Source organism: Hakea prostrata, chromosome 8, assembly GCF_041222555.1.
Source record: "Hakea prostrata isolate BN-2017 chromosome 8, UWA_Hpros_2, whole genome shotgun sequence".
Taxonomy (NCBI): Eukaryota; Viridiplantae; Streptophyta; class Magnoliopsida; order Proteales; family Proteaceae; genus Hakea; species Hakea prostrata.
The window spans coordinates 39,990,794-40,011,438 of NC_142607.1; the positions used below are offsets into that span (position 1 = coordinate 39,990,794).

At 36.3% G+C, this 20,645-nt stretch overlaps 1 protein-coding gene across 1 annotated transcript in view; it reads right to left on the reverse strand.

The window, feature by feature from the left end:
• Positions 1-5,520: 5,520 nt before the first annotated feature.
• The window catches only part of LOC149007843 (mitochondrial-processing peptidase subunit alpha-like), a 47,777-nt gene continuing 32,652 nt past the window's right edge, over positions 5,521-20,645 (reverse strand). Inside the window, exon 14 of the mRNA XM_089165567.1 lies at positions 5,521-5,564. The gene's annotated coding sequence lies outside the window, so the exon portion shown is untranslated. The remainder of the gene's footprint in view (positions 5,565-20,645) is intronic.

A 20,645-nucleotide genomic window follows, 5' to 3' on the forward strand; every position in this document is an offset into this window, starting at 1 on the left:
TTTTTCGTTCTTCCCATGCCAGTGGAACCGCATCACGCACCTAAGGGGACAAGTTCCCTATCTAGTCCCTGTGAGTTGAGCGTCTCATTCATGAGCTGTCTTACGTTATCAGGCGAGCCTAAAGACCAGAACCCCTCCTTGTGAGTCAATCCCAATAGAGGAGATGAAGAATCCACATCTCAATTTGAGTTTCTTCACTTACTTCTATCTGCAAACATAAAAACTGCACATGGAAGTGCTTCTGTTCTGTCATTGTCTGATTATGTTAGCAGGCGAGCCTAAAGACCAGAACCCCTCCTTGCGAGCCAATCCCAGTAGAGGAGAGGGAGAATCAACATCTCAATTTGAATTTCTTCACTTACCTCTCTCTGCAAACATAAGAACTGCACATGGAAGAGCTCCATTGGAAAGGGTTTTCTTGGTGAAACTATATGATGAATCAGAATTTCTTCACCTACCTCTCTCTGCAACCATAAGAACTGCACATGGAAGAACTCCATTGGAAAGGGCCGTAGGTTGACTTCTTCCACTTTATTAAAATCTCGATATTAAACCACCTATAAAAAGATTGGGTAAGTTAAACTTACAGCAGAAACAATGATCTGAAAAATCAACCAACAATCTGGATTTGAAAATGCTAGTTGCAGGTCTTAACTCACCAGATTTTTGGACAAAAACAAAACTGGACAGTTATAAAAATCCAAGTCGAAAAAATTGCCATTCATTGAATAATGACCTCTAGTTTGTAAATAAATTACTTCTCTTTTAAAACAAATGATCTTTTAGCCAAAAAGAAAAGGCAAAAATGTTTATTATACTCATTATTGCTATATAAAGTTTGTAAACTTTATGTATAAATCAAATAAAATTCATGTAAAACAGAAAAAACTATTGTTCAATCCATGGATTTTTTTTTTCCTTTTTCTGAACTCAATAAATAGGTAATTAAGGATAAGAGATGTTTGCATTAGCTTTACCTGTTTAATTTTCTCCAACATCTGAAGTTGCAATAAATCTACAATAGAACATATTCTTTTTCCCCTGTTTTGCTACTGTAGTTTCCTTCTCCACTATTTTGCTACTGTAGTTTCCTTCCACCAAACTAGAGTAGACTTAAATGTGAAGTGCATAACAATATAAAATATGTGACAAATGGTAACTCTTAATTCACATCATGATTATGACAATAATATGGTTTGAAAAACATGAAAATTGTTTCCTAATTGCCCGTCACTTTTTTATACTTTTTCCTATATTTACTTTATCAACGACCTTTCATATTTCCAGCTTCATTACTTCATGATATGCAAGGGCGGCAAATATATGAGGTAGCTGGTCATCAAATGTATGAATGTACATACCTAACATCAATAACCCACTCTATATATCCTCATGGACTATGTTCCATGGCCCTCCTATGACAGCTTCTAATTCCACTTCAACTATTCTTCTTAAGGTAATTGCTACTTTTCCAACCATTTCCACTTCAGAAGCCTATTTGGCAGAGGTACTCCAAGAAACCTCATGTTACTTTCAAGTTAGGATGCTTTACCTCACAATCCATCACATATTTAAGAGATGGGTCATCTCTGATTCACCTTGTTAGTGCCCAAAAGTGTAAATCCTCCCTCCTATATAAGTAGAAGGGTGTGAGGAGAGAATAATCCTTATGGTAGAGCATCTGGACTGGCCAACTCCTTGGACACTGCAAAGTGCCACTAGATCAAAAGGTCACGCACCGAATTATGTCCCCTACTCCTATCAAAACAACCAGATCACCACATGGCATTTTGCCAATAAAACAATAAATAGACAAGATTGCCCATCATGGTGAATTGGCTTGGGTACCTATCTAAGAACCTCTTTTGTTTCCGCCAAAGGGTTAGCTAAATTTGCAATAGCCAATATCTCTTAGTGAAGAGATTTGGCTCTTCCTGATATTATATGTAACCCACCCTTAAGTGTAGAAACCCTCTTATACCCACACAAAAAAACCCGCCTCGCTTAATTACGGTTTTCAACTACACAAATGAAATCCGTGTGTGAAACCCATTTTTCATGTTTTCAAGAATGATTCTTATAATTTCATATTTATCTTCCATGTGAATCGAGTGAATGGGGAATAATTTATTTTTTTTAGTAAATTTAAAAAAAATTAAATGAGATTTTATAAAATAAAAAAATTATATTTCTTTTCACCTCATGGGAAAATTTGTCATTTTAATTTCGAAGTCAACAAAAAAGTAACAATAGATAACTTGTAATTTTTCAAATTCTCTAGTATGGACAACATGTAATATTGACCACATAAATGGATAAATCAAAGTTTAGACCCAACTTTAGTGAACAGCATGAAAATAAAAATAAAAAAACTCTAAATAAAATCCGTAGTTCTATTACAAGCAAAACCTGCTCCCTCCCACATTGATTGGGTTGTGAGTATTGTGATTTAATGTTCGATTATGTAATTTTCATTTGACAAGGGTATGTGGTTAGACAAGGGCCTTGTTTGAATGTGGTTGAACAAGAGCCTTGTTTGAATGTGGTCTACCCACTGCACTGCATTTTAATGTGGTTGAACCAATAAAATCCCGCCCCTTTTTTTGGCATTGGATTGATTGATTTTTTTACTTCTCGTAGTTTTTTTGTCATGAATCAAGCCAAGATCACAGCCTCGCCTCGTCTATCCATCCTCTATATTGTCATTTTACTTCCGTCTTGCAATAGAAATATTATACATATACCAACAAAATTATACAAAAATCAATTTTCCTATGAAAACTAGAAAAATAGTTATGTATTCAATAATAAAGGTAAATAAATAGTTAATTATGGATAAGAGAGATTTGCATTACCGTTATCCATTTAATTTTCTCCACTATCTCAACTTGCAACAAATCTGCAATAGAACATTTACTTTTTTTTTCTCTTTTTCCTGTACTTTAATGTCTTTCCATCAAACTGGACGAGATTTAGATGTGAAGTGCGTAACAATATAAAATGTGTGTGATAAATAGTGAACCCTTCACATCATGATTATGACAATGATATGGTTTAAGAAAACATGAAATACTTTTTCCAAAACATGAAAGATTTTTCTAACTGCCCCAGTCACCTTGAAATATCGTTTGTATATTTACTTTCTCAACTCCCTTTCTCATTTTTACCTTCATTGCTTCATGATATGTAAGGGGCAACTATACGAAGTAGCTAGTGTATTTTTTCACATATCTTTCTTAGATGTATGAATATACCAACCAAACATCAATAACCCCCTCGATATATCCTCATGGACTATGTATATTACATGGCCCTCCTCTATGACTAAGGGTGTCAAAACCTAACCCGAACCGTTAAAACTAGACCAAACCAGCCCGTTATAGCCCGAACCGGCTCAAACCGAAGCTTAATAGGCTGCGTTTGGGCTGAACAATCGCAGCCCGCACTAGTTCAGGCTGGTCTGGGCCAGCCCGTGTGTGCCCCACTAGCTCGAACCTTTTGGCCCGAAACCAACCCGAACTCAAACCAGTCCGTTAAACCCGTTATAAATAAATAAAATATAAATGTAAAAGACAATAAAACCCCCAAGAATCCATTTGTTTTCCTTAACTGTTTTACTTTAGAATATCCAACAACAAGCCTATCAAAGCCTTCGCCATTTGGAAGATGGGCTTAGTAAATATTTAACAAGTGTACTATCATTTGAAAATATTTTAATGCTTTATTTTGATCCATTTTTACAAGTGTCAAGAAAGGATAGGAGAATAAGCAGAGTTAACCCACTAAAATTCATCAAGATGCCAACTTTCTTTTGTATATTAGTTCTATAATTTTTACTTCTTTGTAAAAAAAAAAGTTTTTAGTTTTGACACCCAACAAAAGAGATTTGGAGAGAACTTAATACTTATATGTGTTGATAAATTCCACACATCAACAAGGTACTCAAAATATACCGCTAGTAAACCTAAACCCAAACCGTTAGTAAACCCAATTCTAAACCGTTAGCATAAACCGTTAATCAGCTTGAACCCAAACCGCCCCGCCCCGAAACTGGCCTAAAACCATTATTTTCTTAATGGGCTGGGTGTTTTTCAGCCCGGACACAGCCTCTAAAAGTATATGATTTCAACTTCGACATCTTAACTATTTTTCTTAAGCTAATTGCCACTTTCCCAAGCACTTTCACTTCAAAAGCCTGCTTGAAACGGGTACCAAAAAATCTGGCGTCACCTTTGAGTTGAGGTGCGTTACTTGCGAGGGTAGATGATTGTGTTCCCCTCACACTCTATCACATAGTTAGGAAGGGGACCATGATTTATCTTATCATTGTTCAAAGGTGGACCCCCTCCCTCCCTATATAAATGGTGGAGGGGTGAGAAGAAACATAATCTTCTACCTCTGTAGTAGAGGATTTGGACTCACCAACTCCTCAGGCATTATAATGCACCACCAGGCCAATAAGTAAGGCACCGAATTAGGTCTCCTAGTCCTAATAGAATGATTAGATTACCACATGGCATTTTGTCAATAAATAGACAGGACTGCCCATCATAGTGAGGGGGGAATATTACTGATATAGGTGCCGCCGGATGAGTGTGAACTCAAGACCTCTCCATGGGAGTCGGGACTTTTAACCGTTCAACTAACCCACCATTGGCAGGAAACCCATCTTTCATGGACTGAAAAATGATTCTCACACAAGAAGCCATGTTGGCCATTGAGCCGTGGTCATTGCTTGCAGAAGAACAATTACTTGTCTTAGTGGGTGGGGAATCTAGGCGGTCACTTTCTTAGTGAAGTGCTTCTAATAAATTGCGTCTCTGATCAACTTCTCACATCAGAATGAAGGAATCTCTGAACCGATCCCCTATTTCAATCTTTCTCCCTTGGAGATTCCTTAGTTGATCGGGTTGTGACCTAATGCTCAATTCAACTATTGGATTTAATGAGGGTATGCGGTTACCTAGTTTGAGTGTCTTTGATGTTTGGGAAATGTAATCATAGATCATAACAAAGTGTCAAAGCAACTCCCAAAATGTCAGTAATAGAATTATATTGCTCTGGCCTGGGTTCTCACATTTTTTAAAGAATTCTGCTTGTTTCCCTTAACAAAGCTAAATCCCAGAACACAACTCCCATATTGAAGAACATAGAACTTGAAACCATCAGAAAATGGCCTGCCATGAAACTTGGAAAACAACAAAAACAGAAAGGTATTACTGTTTGTGAACATCTAAATGCCAAAGGGTCATCATCTCTTCTTTTATAAACTCTAGGTTGTGGGTCATCATATCTATACAAAGTTGTGAGCTTTTTAAATGCACAATAGATGCTCTCCTAAAAGATGTTGCATACGAGGAACAGTATACATCACCTAAATCTTATCTATAACTGAACACAATTTAAATTCAAAATGTTCCATAAGCACCAATTCCATCAAAATAACCAATGGTGTCAGTGTTGTACAACAAGCAAGCAAGATCGTCCGCTTAACGCCAGAAAGGAGATGCTTAATCTGCTTTTAAATTTAACAGAGACGCCTAATAACACGTCAATTTGTGCCACTGCAAAAATTCTACATGTCAATATCCACTGTGCTTGCTTCAGACTGCAAATTATCTACAAGATTAGGAGAAAAACTACCAAAAACTACAGTGAGTATCGTACTTAATTTGCAGCACGGAAATTCCTGCTAACAGAATCATAGCTGGGGACAAGATCAACTGCAGATTCAGTTGTACTACAGAAGGTAAAAGGATTTTCATCTTGTTTAGGTCTGTCCTTCTCCATTTCCGTCTATAACTCTATGGATATTACACATGTCCGAACAAAAATATGATGGATGATATTAAATATACAGCTAGAAAAGTTTTACATAACTCTTTCGTTCTTCCCATGCCAGTGGAGCCGCTTCACGCACCTAAGGGGACAAGTTCCCTATCTAGCACCTGTGAGTTGAGCGTCTCATTCATGTGCTGTCTTACGTTATCAGGCGAGCCTAAAGACCAGAACCCCTCGTTGCGAGTCAATCCCAATAGAGGAGAGGAAGAATCGACATCTCAATTTGAGTTTCTTCACTTACTTCTATCTGCAAACATAAGAACTGCACATGGAAGAACTCCTGTTTTCTCATTGTTTGGTTATGTTAGTAGGCGAGCCTAAAGACCAGAATCCCTCCTTGCGAGTCAATCCTAGTAGAGGAGAGGGAGAATCAACATCTCAATTTGAATTTCTTCACTTACCTCTCTCTGCAAACATAAGAATTGCACATGGAAGAGCTCCATTGGAAAGGGCTTTCTTGGTGAAACTGTATGATGAATCAGAATTTCTTTACCTACCTATCTCTGCAACCATAAGAACTGCACATGGAAGAACTCCATGGGAAAGGGCCGCAGGGTGACTTTTTCCACTTTATTAAAATCTCGATATTAAACCACCTATAAAAAGATGGGTTAAGTTAAACCTACAGCAGAAACAATGATCTGAAAAATCAACCGAACAATCTGGATTCGAAAATGCTAGTTACAGATCTTAACTCACCAGATTCTTGGACAAAAACAAAACTGGATTATATTGACCTCATGGGAAAATCAAAATTATATTTCTCTTCGCCTCATGGGAAAATTTGTTATTTTAATTTTAAAGTCAACAAAAAAAGTAACAATAGATAACTTGTAATTTGTCAAATTCTCTAGTGTGGATAACATGTAATATTGACCACATAAATGAATAAATCAGAGTTTAGACCCAACTTTAGTGAGCACTGTGAAAATAAAAATGAAAAAACTCTAAATAAAATCCGTAATTCTATTACAAAAAAACCTGCTCCCTCCCACTGGCCATGCTTACTCTCTTAATTTTTCTCTCTTGGAGAATCCTAAATTGATTGGGTTGTGAGTATTGTGATTTAATGTTCGATTAAGTATTTTTCATTTAATGAGGTATGTGGTTAGACAAGGGCCTTGTTTGAGAGCTTTGATGTTTTGGAAATGCAATCTTAAGATCATAACAAGTGTCAAAGTAGACCCCTAAAATTTCAGTTATGAAATTATGTTGCTCTCGCCTGGATTCTCATACATTTTTGCAAACACAAATCCCATATTAAAGAACAAAAGACTTGAAACCATCACAAAGTGGCGTGCCATCAATTTGGAAAATGGAAAAATAAAAAAAAAGGTATTATTGTCCTTGCACATCCAACTGCAAAAGAGGCATCATCTCTTCTTTATAAAGTGTTAGCTTTGATTTCAAAACTTCTAGTATGCTTCAATTCTGTCCTTTAGAGGTTGTACCCAATTGAGAAGTTTCTTGAATAAAATGTTTAACTCGTTCAGTTTCAATTCCCCTAAGTTGAACTATGGTGGTTATAATGTTAAATCTACTTGATGTGTGTGTTTCAGCTCTTTTTTTTTTTGGGTAGAAATAGGTCGATATATTAACGCGCAACCCATGCAAGGCATCAAGATTACATAAATCTAAATACCCAGGATCCAAACAAGGCCAAAGAGTCCGACACGCAACGGACACAACCGTACCAGCAAGGAAGTCAGCTACAGCATTGCATTCCCTTTTAACATAAAAAAAAAAAAAAAAAAATACTTTGGAGCCGAGATGCAAGAATCACCACATCCCATACAAAGTTTTGAATGTCCACTGGAATCAATTCCAACTTGGTCACATAATTGATCGCTTCCACCGAATCCGATTCCATCAGAACATTGCTAAATCCTTCTCCAGAGCTATTGAGATTCCTTCCCAAAGAGCCAAGATCTCACCAATTAAAATTGTGTCGAACTTGGCTGGGATCGCATACCCTTTGATGGGCCCACCCACCGCATTTCGACAAACAAAGCCCAGCCCACTTTCGTGTTTCAGCTCCTTATATATTCTATGAAGTATAATTACTAAATTCATAAGGAGAAAACACTGAATTTATTTGAAATGTGTGTTTCAGCTCCTTATATATCCTATGCAATATAATCACTAACTTCGTAGGGGGAAATGTTGAAGTAGTACGAGAAGCGTGTGAGGGGCATGATGTTAGAAATCAAATCATTTTCGTTTATGTGTGAATCAAAGACAATATATGAAGAAAAATAGAAACAAACAAGCAAACACAAAATCATAAAAACACCACTATTTTTAATGTGAAAATCCTTTCAAAGTGAAAATAAAAACCCCAAGGTTTACCTCAACTAATATTTCCTGATGAATGATAGATTTACAAACAACCCTACTCCTCAAGGTATTTTTTTTTGTTGTTCTTCAACAACATACTTTCTATGAAATCTTCAGAATATCATAAACATAAATTCTTGGAGAAAATCAAACAAAAATACAACCATAAAGAATCTGTCAGATCCAATAAAGGAAATAGAAGATAAATCATGGTTCTTATTCTTCCTTTTTTTTTTAAATAAATCATAATTAGTATTATTCCTTTCTTTTTTATAGTTCTAATACTCCTTTCATCATCTACACCTACAAAATGGTAAAGAAATCATGTTATAGTGAAGTGCATTTCAAATTTTCATAGCTCAATAATCAATTTATGTTTAAATGGCTTGAAGTATGATTATTTTTCAGTCTAATAAAGCTTAAGGGATGTAATCATTCTTATTGATTGCATGGCTGAAGTTAGGGAAAAATTGCCATTCAAGATGATGATTTTACTTTGTAAATAAATTAATTTTCTTTTAAAACAAATTATCTTTTAGCAAAAACGACTACAAATAAAAACCCTTCATTCTAGACCTTATTTCATTTTTCTATAAAGGGTGTTCTTTAATATTGATAGAAGTTAATAATTATATTATGATAAAAAGAAATAAGAAAAGTTGGCCACTGGTATCCAACTAAGAAATGGGCACACTTAAATCTTTTGGCAACCTCATGTATGTCATCTACAAACCCCATATACCTCCATGGTACCTCCCATCACCCTCTAATCACTTGAATGGCCATGAGAGAATCCAACCAAACATGAATTCAACTATATCAAGGTTTGCAAATTTTATTCCACTCATCATTGCTATATCAAATTTGTAAACTAAATATATGTAACCCCGATTCATGGATTTCTTGGTTCGAGAAATAAGAGGATCAAACCATTTCTTCTAACTCTTTTTCAAATTCGAGAAATGTTGGTTGATCGTATATTTCATTATAGTTCTATGATTCAGATTATCAGTTCCTATTTGATCCCTTTGAATAATATATTCGAAGTTGCGATCGGATCTATTCATTAAAAAGAATCGATTCAATATATTTCTTATGTATCCATAGAATTCATTCAAAACATAAAAATTGATCCTTGAACCAATAAAATCCCGCCAAGGATCACAAGCTCATCTACCCATCCTCTATATTGTCAGTTTCCTTCCGTCTTGGAATAGAAATATTCTACATATAGCAACAAAATTATACAAAAATCATTTTTTCCTAGGAAAACTAGAAAAATAGTTATGTTTTCAATAATAAAAGTAAATAAATAGGTAATTATGGATAAGAGAGATTTGCATTACCTTTGTCCATTTAATTTTCTCCACTATCTCAAGTTGCAACAAATCTGCAATAGAACATTTTCTTTTCTTTTTTTTCTTTTTCCGGTTAGTACTTTAACTTCTTTCCATCAAACTAGACGAGAATTAAATGTGAAGTGCGTAACATTATAAATGTGTGATAAATGGTTAACTCTTCACATCATGATTATGACAATGATATGGTTTAAGAAAGCATGAAATACTTTTTCCAAAACATAAAAGAATTTTTCTAACTGCCCTGTCACCTTATATATTGTTTGTATGTTTATTTTCTCAACTCCCTTTCTCATTTTTACCTTCATTGCTTCATGATATGTAAGGGCAACTATACGAGGTAGCTAGGGTTTTTTTTTTCACATACAATTATAATGTCAATCTTCATTAGATGTATAAATGTACCAACCAAACATCAATAACCCCCTTGATATATCCTCATGAACTGTGTATATTACATGGCCCTCCTCTATGACATGGCTTCTAAAAGTATATGATTTCAACTTCAACTTTTTAACTATTTTCTTAAGCTAATTGCCACTTTTCCAAGCAGTTTCACTTCAGAAGTCTACTTGAAACGAGTACCAAAAAACCTGGTGTCACCTTTGAGTTGAGGTGCGTTACTCGCGAGGGTAAGATGATTGTATTCCTCTCACACCCTATCACATATTTAGGAAGGGGACCATGATTCACCTTGTTGTTGCTCAAAGGTGGACCATTTCCCTCCCTATATGAATGGTGGAGGGGTGTGAAGGGAACATAATCTTCTACTCCTGTGAGTAGAAGATTTGGACTCGCCAACTCCTCAGACATTATAATGCACCACCAGGCCAATAAGTAAGGCACCGAATTAGGTCTCCTAGTCCTAATAGGAGTATTAGATTACCACATGGCATTTTGTCAATAAGTAGACAGGATTGCCAATCCCAGTGAGTCTAGATTAGGTACCTATATAAGAACCTTTCTCTTTCCATTGAAGGATTAGCTCAATTGGCAATAAATCAACTCCTCTTAATAAAGAATATGTCGGATCCAACAAAGGAAATAGAAGATAAATCATGGTTCGTAATCTTTTCTTCTAATACTCCATTCATCCCCTACACCTACAAGATGGTCAATAAATCACGTTATAGTGAACTGCATTTCAAATTTTCATATCTCAATAATCAATTTTTATGTTTAAATGGTTTGAGGGTTAATTTTTTTTTGGTCGAATAAACAGCTTAAGGGATGTAATCATTCCTATTGATTGCATGGCTGAAGTTAGGAAAGATTGCCATTCAAGATGATGATTTTATTTTGTAAATAAATTATTTTTCTTTTAAAACAAATTATGTTGAAAAACGACCAAAACATAAAACCTTCATTCTACCCTTATATTGTTTTGAGTGTTGTTTAATATTAATATTAATAGAAGGTAATAATTATATTATGATAAATTGAAATAAGAAAAGCTGGCCGCTGGTATTCAGCTAAGAAATCGGCACACTGAAATCTACCGACAACTTCATGTATGTCGTCTACAAACCCAATATACCTCATTGGTAACTCCCAGCACCCTCTAGGGACATGGATGGCTATGAGAGAATCCCACCAAACATGAATTCCACTATATCAAGCTTTGCAAATTTTATTCTACCCATTATGCTATATCAAATTTGTAAACTAAATATATTTAAGTCGAAGTAAAATTCATGCAAAATAAAAAACTTGATTGTTGAACCAATGAAATCTTCTTTTTTTTTTTTTTTATATATTGGGTTGGTGGATCTTTTTATATCCTGTAGTTTTTTGTCATGAATCCAGCTAAGGATCACAACCTTGTCTACCCATCCTTTATATTGTCATTTTCCTTCCGTCTTGCAATAGAAATATTATATGTATACCAACAAAATTATATAAAAATCAATTCTTCCTATGAAAACTAGAAAAATAGTTATGGTAGAGTCAAAGCCTGGCCCAGTCTGACCCTGTTGCAACCCTATTAGAAAGCTTGCCTCAACAATCTTCAAAATATATACCGAATTGTCCAACTCATGCATCCTTATTTAAGTATCAATTTCTAGAAGGCTAAAGACTACTGTCGTGAGGACTGCTCTCTAATTTTTAGACATTGGTTTACTTCTTCACCATCTTGATCCAATCCAAAATGTGAAAACATTCAAACTGCAATATAAAAATATTTTCTTTAAATTCATCGTTTAGAAGGTAGCTTAACATCGATCTAGAATAATTTTAAGTCTCCCGATAGCATAATAGAAGCAATATTTTTCACTGCTGAAAAAATTTCTGACAATCCACTCAAACCTATTGCGTTAATCTAGTAAAACAGGTTGAAGCTTGAATTTATTAATAGAAACATATACAACAGACCTTGTCCCAACACAAAGTTACTATATCTTTCTCTAAGTCTTCTGATTCATAGAAAGTCCAGTCCCTCCTTGCAAGTCAATCCCCATAGAGAAGAGGAATAATCAACATCTTGAATTTCTTCACTTAATTCTCTCTGCGAACATAAGAACTGTATATTGAAAAGCTCCATTGGAAAGGGTCTTCTTGGCAAAACCGCATGATGAATGCGAATTTCTTCACCTACCTCTCTCTCTGCAAGTATAAGAACTGCAAATGGAAGAGCTTCATTTGAAAGGGCCACAGGGTTACCTCTTCTACTTTATTAAAATCTTGATATGAAACCACCTATAAAAAGCAGCAGAAACAATGATCTGAAAAAACAACCAAACAATCTGGATTCAAAAATGCTAGTTGTAGATTTTAACTCACCAGATTTCTGGACAAAGACAAAACTAGACAGGATAAAAATCCAAGTCGGAAAGATTGCTATTCATTAGATAATGATCTCTAGTTTATAAATAAATTACTTCTATTTTAAAACAAATGATTTTTTAGCCAAAATGAAAAGGCAAAAATATTTATTATACTCATTATTGCTATATAAAGTTTGTAAACTTTATGTATAAGCCCAATAACATTCATGTAAAACAGAAAACGTATTGTTCAACCCATGGAAGAAGAAAAAAAAAATTCTGGACTCAATAAATAGGTAACTAAGGATAAGAGATGTTTGCATTAGCTTTACCTGTTTAATTTTCTCCAATATCTGAAGTTGCAATAAATCTACAATAGAACATATTCTTTTTCTCCTGTTTTGCTACTGTAGTTTCCTTCCACCAAACTTAAACTAGCCTTAAATGTGAAGTGCATTAACAATATAAAATGTGTGACAAATGCTAACTCTTAATTCACATCATGATTATGACAATAATTTAGTTTAAAAAACATGAAAATTGTTTCTTAATTGCCCATCACCTTTTTATACTCTTTTCTATATTTACTTTCTCAACGACCTTTCAGGTTTCCAGCTTCATTACTTCATGATATGCAAGGGCGGAAAATATATGAGGTTGGTAAGGTTTTCGCATATAACTGTAATGCTGATCTTCATCATCAAATGTATGAATGTACATACCCAACATCAATAACCCACTCTATATATTCTCATGGAGTATGTTCCATGGTCCTCTATGACAGCTTCTAAGTATATGATTTTGACTTCCATTTCAAGTATTCTTCTTAAGCTAATTGTTCCTTTACCAACCATTTTCACTTTAGAAGCCTATTTGGCAGAGGTACTCTAAGAAACCTCATGTTATTCAAGACGATGGTAGAATGTTGTACTCCCCTCATAATCCATCACATATTTAAAAGAGGAGTCATCTCTTATTCACCTTGTTAGTGCTCAAAAGTATACATCCTCCCTCTTATATAAGTAGAAGGTGTGAGGGGAGAATAATTCTTGTGGGTAGAGGATCTGGACTGGCCAACTCCTCAGACACTGCAAAGTGCCACTAGATCAAAAGGTCACGCACCGAATTATGTCCCCTAATCATATCAAAACAACCAAATCACTACAGGATTTTTGTTTGCCACAGCCGTTGCTGCCAGCAGCTAGCGGCTGCAATTGAGCCACGTACGCAAATATTAATCCAATGGCTTTGAATGAAACTTTGAGGATGTAAGTGTAAATATAAATTTTTTATTTATAAAATCTCAACTAAATTTTTGAAATTTACAAAAACAATTCCCTGTTTCACCCGACTGAGAGGCACTCGATTTAGGGATTTTCCATGGATGCCACCTGAAACCTCTATTTCCGTCTCATCGTCCCCACGAAAACCTCATCGGAAATCCTACTTCCTGTCTTCATCTTCTTTCACGGCGAAGGATTCACTTTCTTCAGCCTTGATTATGGTCTCTCGCTTGAAAACCGTTTCCCCTCACAATACGACGACTACTTCGACGCTCTCAAACTCTATCATCTTCACCTCTTTCCCAAATCTCTGAAGCCAATTATAGAACTCTCTATGTCTATCCTGCAACGGGTCAAACCCTCCAACCACCACATCGTCGCTGGATACTCAAACCCCGTTAAATCCATCACTCTCGGCCCTAAAACGTTCACTACTTCATGGTCTTTGTTCTCTCCTTCAAGCAAGAACCACTTCTACATCCAGATTCCTGGCTCTGCATATGATGTGGTGAGCTAGACTCCCTCTGGCACTGTCGCCGACGACAAAACACCGTGAGAAGTCAGGGATTAAAAGCCCTAAATGAATCTCAATCGGATGAAATCAGGAGGTGTTTTTGTATATTTTGAAAAATTAGTTAAGATTTTGTAAAATAAAATATGTATATATTTACACTTACATCCCTATACTTTCAATCACAGCCATTCGAATGATTTCTGTGTACGTGGCTCGATTGCAGCTGCTAGCTGCTGGCAGCAGTGACTGCCACAAATAAAAGTCCATCACCACATGGCATTTTGCCAATAAGACAATAAGTAGACAAGATTGCCCATCACGGTGAATTGGATTAGGTACCTATCTAAGAACCTCTTTTGTTTCCGCCAAAGGGTTGGCTAAATTTGCAATAGCCAACACCTCTTAGTGAAGAGATGTGGCTCTTCTTGATACTATATGCAACCCACCCTTGAATGTAGAAACTCTCTTATACCCACACAAGAAGAAAAAAAAACCACCTCTCTCTTACAGTTTTCAGCTGCACAAATGAAATCCAAATGTAAAACCTATCTTCCACGTTTTCAAGAATGATTCTCATAATTTCATATTTATCTTCCATGTGAATCGAGTGAATGGGGAATTTTTTTTTTTTTTTTTTTTAGTAAATTTTAAAAAATTTAATGAGATTTTATAAAATTAAAAAAATATATTATATTTCTCTTCACCTAATCTAAGGAAAAAATTGTCATTTCAATTTCAAAGTCAACAGAAAAATAATAATAGATAACTTGTAATTTCTCAAATGTATTAGTGTGGATAACATGTAATATTAATCACATAAATGGGTAAATTAAAGTTTAGACCCAACTTTAATGAACAGCATGAAAATAAAAATAAAATTTCTAAATAAAATCCGTAGTTTTATTTGGCCATGCTTACTCTCTTAATCTTTCTCCCTTGGAGATTCCTTAATTGATTGGGTTGTGATTAATGTGATTTAAAATGTTCGATTAAGTATTGCATTTAATGAGGGTATGTGGTTAAGCGAGGGCCTTGTTTGAGTGGCTTTGATGTTTTAGAATTGCAATCTTAGATCATAACAAGTGTCAAAGTAGACTCCTAAAATCTCAGTTATGAACTTATGTTGCTCTCGCCTGGATTCTCATTACATTTTTGCAAACACAAATCCCATATTAAAGAACAAAAGACTTGAAACCATCGCAAAGTGGTGTGCGATCAATTTGGAAAAGAGCAAAATAAAAAAAAAATAGGGATAATTATTGTTGGTCCTTATACTTTGATTTTATTATTACTGTATTCTTGTACTTTTTAAAATTACTAATCCAACCTTTAACTTTGTCTACAATTACTCTTGCCCCCTACCGTTAAGTTCCGTGAGTTTTATTGATGATGTGTCATTTTTATATTTTCTCAAAAACCCCCCAAAATACCCTTATACTTATCTCTTTACTTATTTACCCTTTTGTCAAGTTACAATAATACCCTTAATTAATTGTGGGGAAAAAATATATTTATAATCCATTTATTCTCAAAAAAAAAAAACCACCAAATAAAGAAAGAATGATTAAATAAAACTCAAATAGAAACCAAAGAGTAAGAAAAACTAAATTTAACTCAAATTGGAATGTAAATCTCACCTAAAATATTTTTAAAATAAATGAAGTTTAGTGAAGATTGGAAACCAAATTAGATTTGGATTTTGTTCATTTCTTTAATTCAAAAATAAATGAAGTTACCAAATCGGATTTGGATTTTGCTCATTTCTTTAATTCAAAATAAATGAAGCTTAATGAAGTCGGGAAACCAAATCGAATTTTGGATTTTACCCATTTCTTGAATTCAAAAATAAATGAAATTTAGTGAAGGTGAGAAACCAAATCGGATTTGGATTTTGCCCATTTCATTAATTCAAAATAAATGAAGTTTAGGTTAAAATGGACATTTAATCTGGTTTTTATACATGGGGTAGCATTATCTTTTGATTTCTTAATTTTAATGAAGGGCAAATTAGACATTATATATTCAAACTTAACGGCTACTTAACACCTTTATAAGGAAGGGCGGCAACAGTAATTTCGTAAATAACAATGTTTCATAAGTAATAAAATCAAACTACAGGGGACAATAGTAATTATCCCAAAAAAGTATTATTGTCATCGCACATCCAAATGCAAAAGAGTAATCATCTCTTCTTTACAAAGTGTACCTTTGATTTCAAAATTTCTAGTATGCTTCAATTCTGTCCTTTAGAAGTTGTACCCAATTTTGAAGTTTCTTGAATAAATTGTTTAACTCGTTCAGTTTCGATTCCCCTAAGTTGAACCATGGTGGTTATAATGTCGAATCTACTTGATCTGTGTGTTTCAGCTCTTTATATATTCTATGCAATTTAATTACTAATTTCATAAGTAGAAAACACTGAATTTATTTGAAATGTGTGTTTCTGCTCCTTATATATCCTATGCAATATAATCACTAACTTCCAAAGGGAAAATGCTGAAGTAGTACAAGAAGCGTGTGAGGGGCATGATGTTAGAAATCAAATCATTTTCGTTTATGTGTGAATTAAAGACAATATATGAAGAAAAATAGAAACAAACAAGCAAACAAAAAATCATAAGAACACCACTATTTTTAATGTGAAAAACCTTTCAAAGTGAAAATAAAAAAAAAAAAAAAAAAAAAAAAAAAAAAAAAAATTTAAATTAAAAAATTATTTATTTTAAAAAAAATATTCTACTTAAAATTTTTTTTTTTTTTTTTTTTTTTTATTTTTTTTTTTTTTTTTTTTTTTTTTTTTAAATAAATATTTTTTAAAATAAAAAAAAAAAAAAAAAAAAAAAAAAAAAATTTTTAAAAAAAAAAAAAATTATAAGATTAATATTTTTTTTTTTTTTTTTTTTTTTTTTTAAATAAATCATGGTTAGTGTTGTGGGGAGCTAGAGTCCCGAGTCCCCATCTTGGGAGAGAAAGGCACCCCCGTGGGCGGGTGCATCTCATCCTTGAAGAAGGTCCCGAGGGCCTCATTCGGGAGAGATACCTCCCTCTTGGGCAGGTTCATTTATTCGTTGGAGAAGTGCCACACTTGGAAAAATATATATCTATATCCAACTCTACTATTTCTCAGAAGACTCTCTTGACTAAGTCAAGAAGAGTTAGTTACGCATAAACACTCAGCATATCTATTCCGAGAATTGGGGAGGTGAGTCAGCATAATGGCATTATCAGGTGCGACAAAGAAGGAGCCGTTATTCCACTACTCCACTCACTTCTCAACTATCGATCCGGAACTTAAGGAATCGCCGCCTCCAGGTAACCTCTATATAAACCCACCTCCTACATGGAGAAAGGTACGAGAACTTTCATCTGAGTACTTACTCATTACGTTCTTGAGAACTCTCTCAAGAACCATTATTGTTGCCTAGGCTGATTTGAGCGTCGGAGGCGGTTCCCCGGCCAAAACTAGGCCGGACCGTTCTTGCTTTCTTTGTGTGTGCAGGCATCCCAATTATTCCAACTTGGTTGGAGAGCTCTTAAGGTGGTCATCTCAATATCCGACTCTCGAAGAAGTACTAGACGCAACAATTTGGCGCCGTCTGTGGGAAACGTCACAAAAAGTCATGACGAGACGTACCACACCTCAGGTGACAAGTTCTCAAATTCTCACTCGAGCGAGAGAAAGGGAGACAGAAAACGGACGTGTTGAAGAACAAACTCTCCCTTCTCTAGATCGACAAATTCCTATTCCAGAGGAAGGTCAAGAAGGAGTTCCGGAGAATCCCCCGTTAACTATTCCAACTCCATTTGGAGAAGGCGGTTCGAGTCAACCTCCAATTCCAGCGACAGTGGCCGATTTGCAGAATATGCAAAGAGAAGTACAACAACAAATGTTGGAACTCCAAGGAGTTGTTCGAGGCTTAGTCCATCAAATCGGGGTACCATCCGGACCCCCCAGAAATTCCCAAGAGGGACGAAGGCGTGAAGCCGTCCGTCAGACTCGGGATAGGCAACGTCCGGTGAATGAAGAAAGGAGAAATCCCAGAATACCAAGACGACCAGCCGAACGAGTTGGAGAAAGATCTCAAGGAGTGCATATTGAAGAGCCACGTCCCCGAGAGGATCGGTCGAGGGAAGTGTGTTCCACCGTTTGGCTGGGCTTAGGCAAACTCAAGATTTACCCGAAAAAGGGCGCAGAAATGAAGGAGTTCGGGAGCAAGAAGGAGAAAGCCACGGAAGAGGCCATTCTAGATCTAATAACCCAAGAGGGTCGGTTAGTCAATATGGATCTTCTCATAGACCAACTTCCCAATATTCTGATTTAGAAAGTATTCGGTCTCCGCAAGAACGTCAAGAGGCGCATGGTCTCGGGAGAAGATTAGATGCCATGGAGAGACGGCTTGAGGATCGGGACCTCGATGACCACTATGATGTGGTTGATAGAGAACCCTTCTCAAAAGAAGTCATGAGAGCACCTCTTCCACCGAACTTTATCATGCCGACATTCACTCCCTATGAAGGTAAGTCCAATCCTCGAGAACATATTAGTTATTTTAAATCTATCATGGCTGTTATTGGCCGAGAAGATGAGCTATTATGCCGAACTTTCCCGGCATCTCTCAAAGGCCCGGCGATAAAATGGTTTTCTAGCCTACCGCCAAGATCCATCCAAAACTTTCGAGAACTCGGGAGAAAATTTATTGCCCGATTCCGAAGTTGCATCGGGAGTAAGAAGACAGCAGATAGCCTTTTTGCCATTAGGCAGAAACCAAATGAGTCCGTTCGGGACTATCTTCTCAGATTCGATAAAGTGGCTATTGAGGTAGAAGAGTTGGATGACACAGTAGCGTACAATGCGCTATGGAGTGGAATAACCCAAAGACGTTTGCTCGAGGTATTGCTCCAAGACAAGCCGAGGACTTATGGAGCACTTCTTAAGAAATGCCAAAAGCAAGCAACGGTCGCAGAAGTTATTGAAGCCCCCGAGAAGAGTCCACAAGAGGCGTAAAGGACAAGAAGAATTATGGAGAAAGAGGTCAGAATTCAAATGCTCGGGCAAGAGATGACAAAAAGGGAGTTTGGAAAGAAAGACTCGCCAATGGAGACTTTACACCTCTTAATACTAAGAGGTCAGAAATTCTATTACAGATCAGAGATAATGAAAACTTGAAGTGGCCGGGCAAGATAAGAGCCCGACCCGAAGATAGGAATATGACAAAGTATTGCCGCTTTCACAAAGACTACGGCCACCATACGGATGAGTGCAGAAATCTAAAGATCGAGATCGAGAAACTCATCCAAGAAGGGCATCTTGAAAAGTATCTTCAAAAGAAGCGACAAGATCGAGAGAAGTCCCCACCTAGATCAACTAAAAGACTCAGATCCAAGAGTCCCGAGAGGGCAGATAAGAATCCCGAGAAGAAACCCGACACTCGGGAGTTTTCCCCCATTTACATTGTTTTGGGAAATCCGACGGAAGAATCCATTAAGAAGGCGAAGCAAAAGGCACGGTTCGTTGGATCGATGCAGTTGCCAAGAAAACGAAGAAATGACTTATGCCCAGATCCAATAACCTTCACCGACGAAGATCTCAAGGGCGTCACTTCTCCTCACGACGATGCTATAGTTATCAAAGTGAAATTGGCAAATCGAGAAGTTCACCGAGTTCTTGTGGACACGGGATCTTCCGCCGACTTACTATCTTATGAAGCATTTAAGAAATTGAAGTTTGAGGACGAGATGATGACTCCATGCGGGACTCACTTATATGGGTTTGCCGGGTCGTCCTCCATATCCGAAGGGACTACCCAATTGGATCCAAGGATCGGGACCTCCCCTCGGGATGCAGTCGTCCAAGCAACATTCATGGTGGTTCGGGACCTTTCAGCTTACAACGTTTTACTCGGGAGGCCAACTCTTAACGCCTTAGGGGCGGTGGTTTCTCCAACACATATGAAGTTGAAGTTTCCGACCACAGCAGGCGTCGGGGAGTGCTCTTCTGATCAGCGACTCTCCAGACAATGTTATGTGAATTATCTTAAGAAAGTCAAAAAAACCGAGAGATCGTGCAATACAATGAGTATTGAAATTCGGGATGACCGGGATGAAGAAGCTATGCAGAGAGCCGAACCAGTTGAAAAGCTTGTGCGAATTCAACTTCATCCAGATCTTCCCGAGAGAGGGACTATGATCGGGTCGGAACAACCTACATAATTCAAGGAAGAACTCACCGAGTTTCTCCAAAACAACCTAGATGTATTCGTGTGGTCGGCCGATGACATGCCCGGAATAGATCGAAGAGTTGCAGAACATAGCTTATGGATCAGGGACGATGCAATTCCAATGATCCAAAAAAGAAGGAATTTTTCGCTCGAGAAACATGCTGCCATCAGGACCGAAGTGGAGAAACTAGAGCAATCGGGTTTTATAAAACCCATAGAATGCCCAACTTGGTTGGCGAATGTAGTCATGGTGAAGAAAGCCAACGGCAAATGGAGAATGTGTACAGATTACACAGACTTGAATAAAGCATGCCCAAAGGATTGCTATC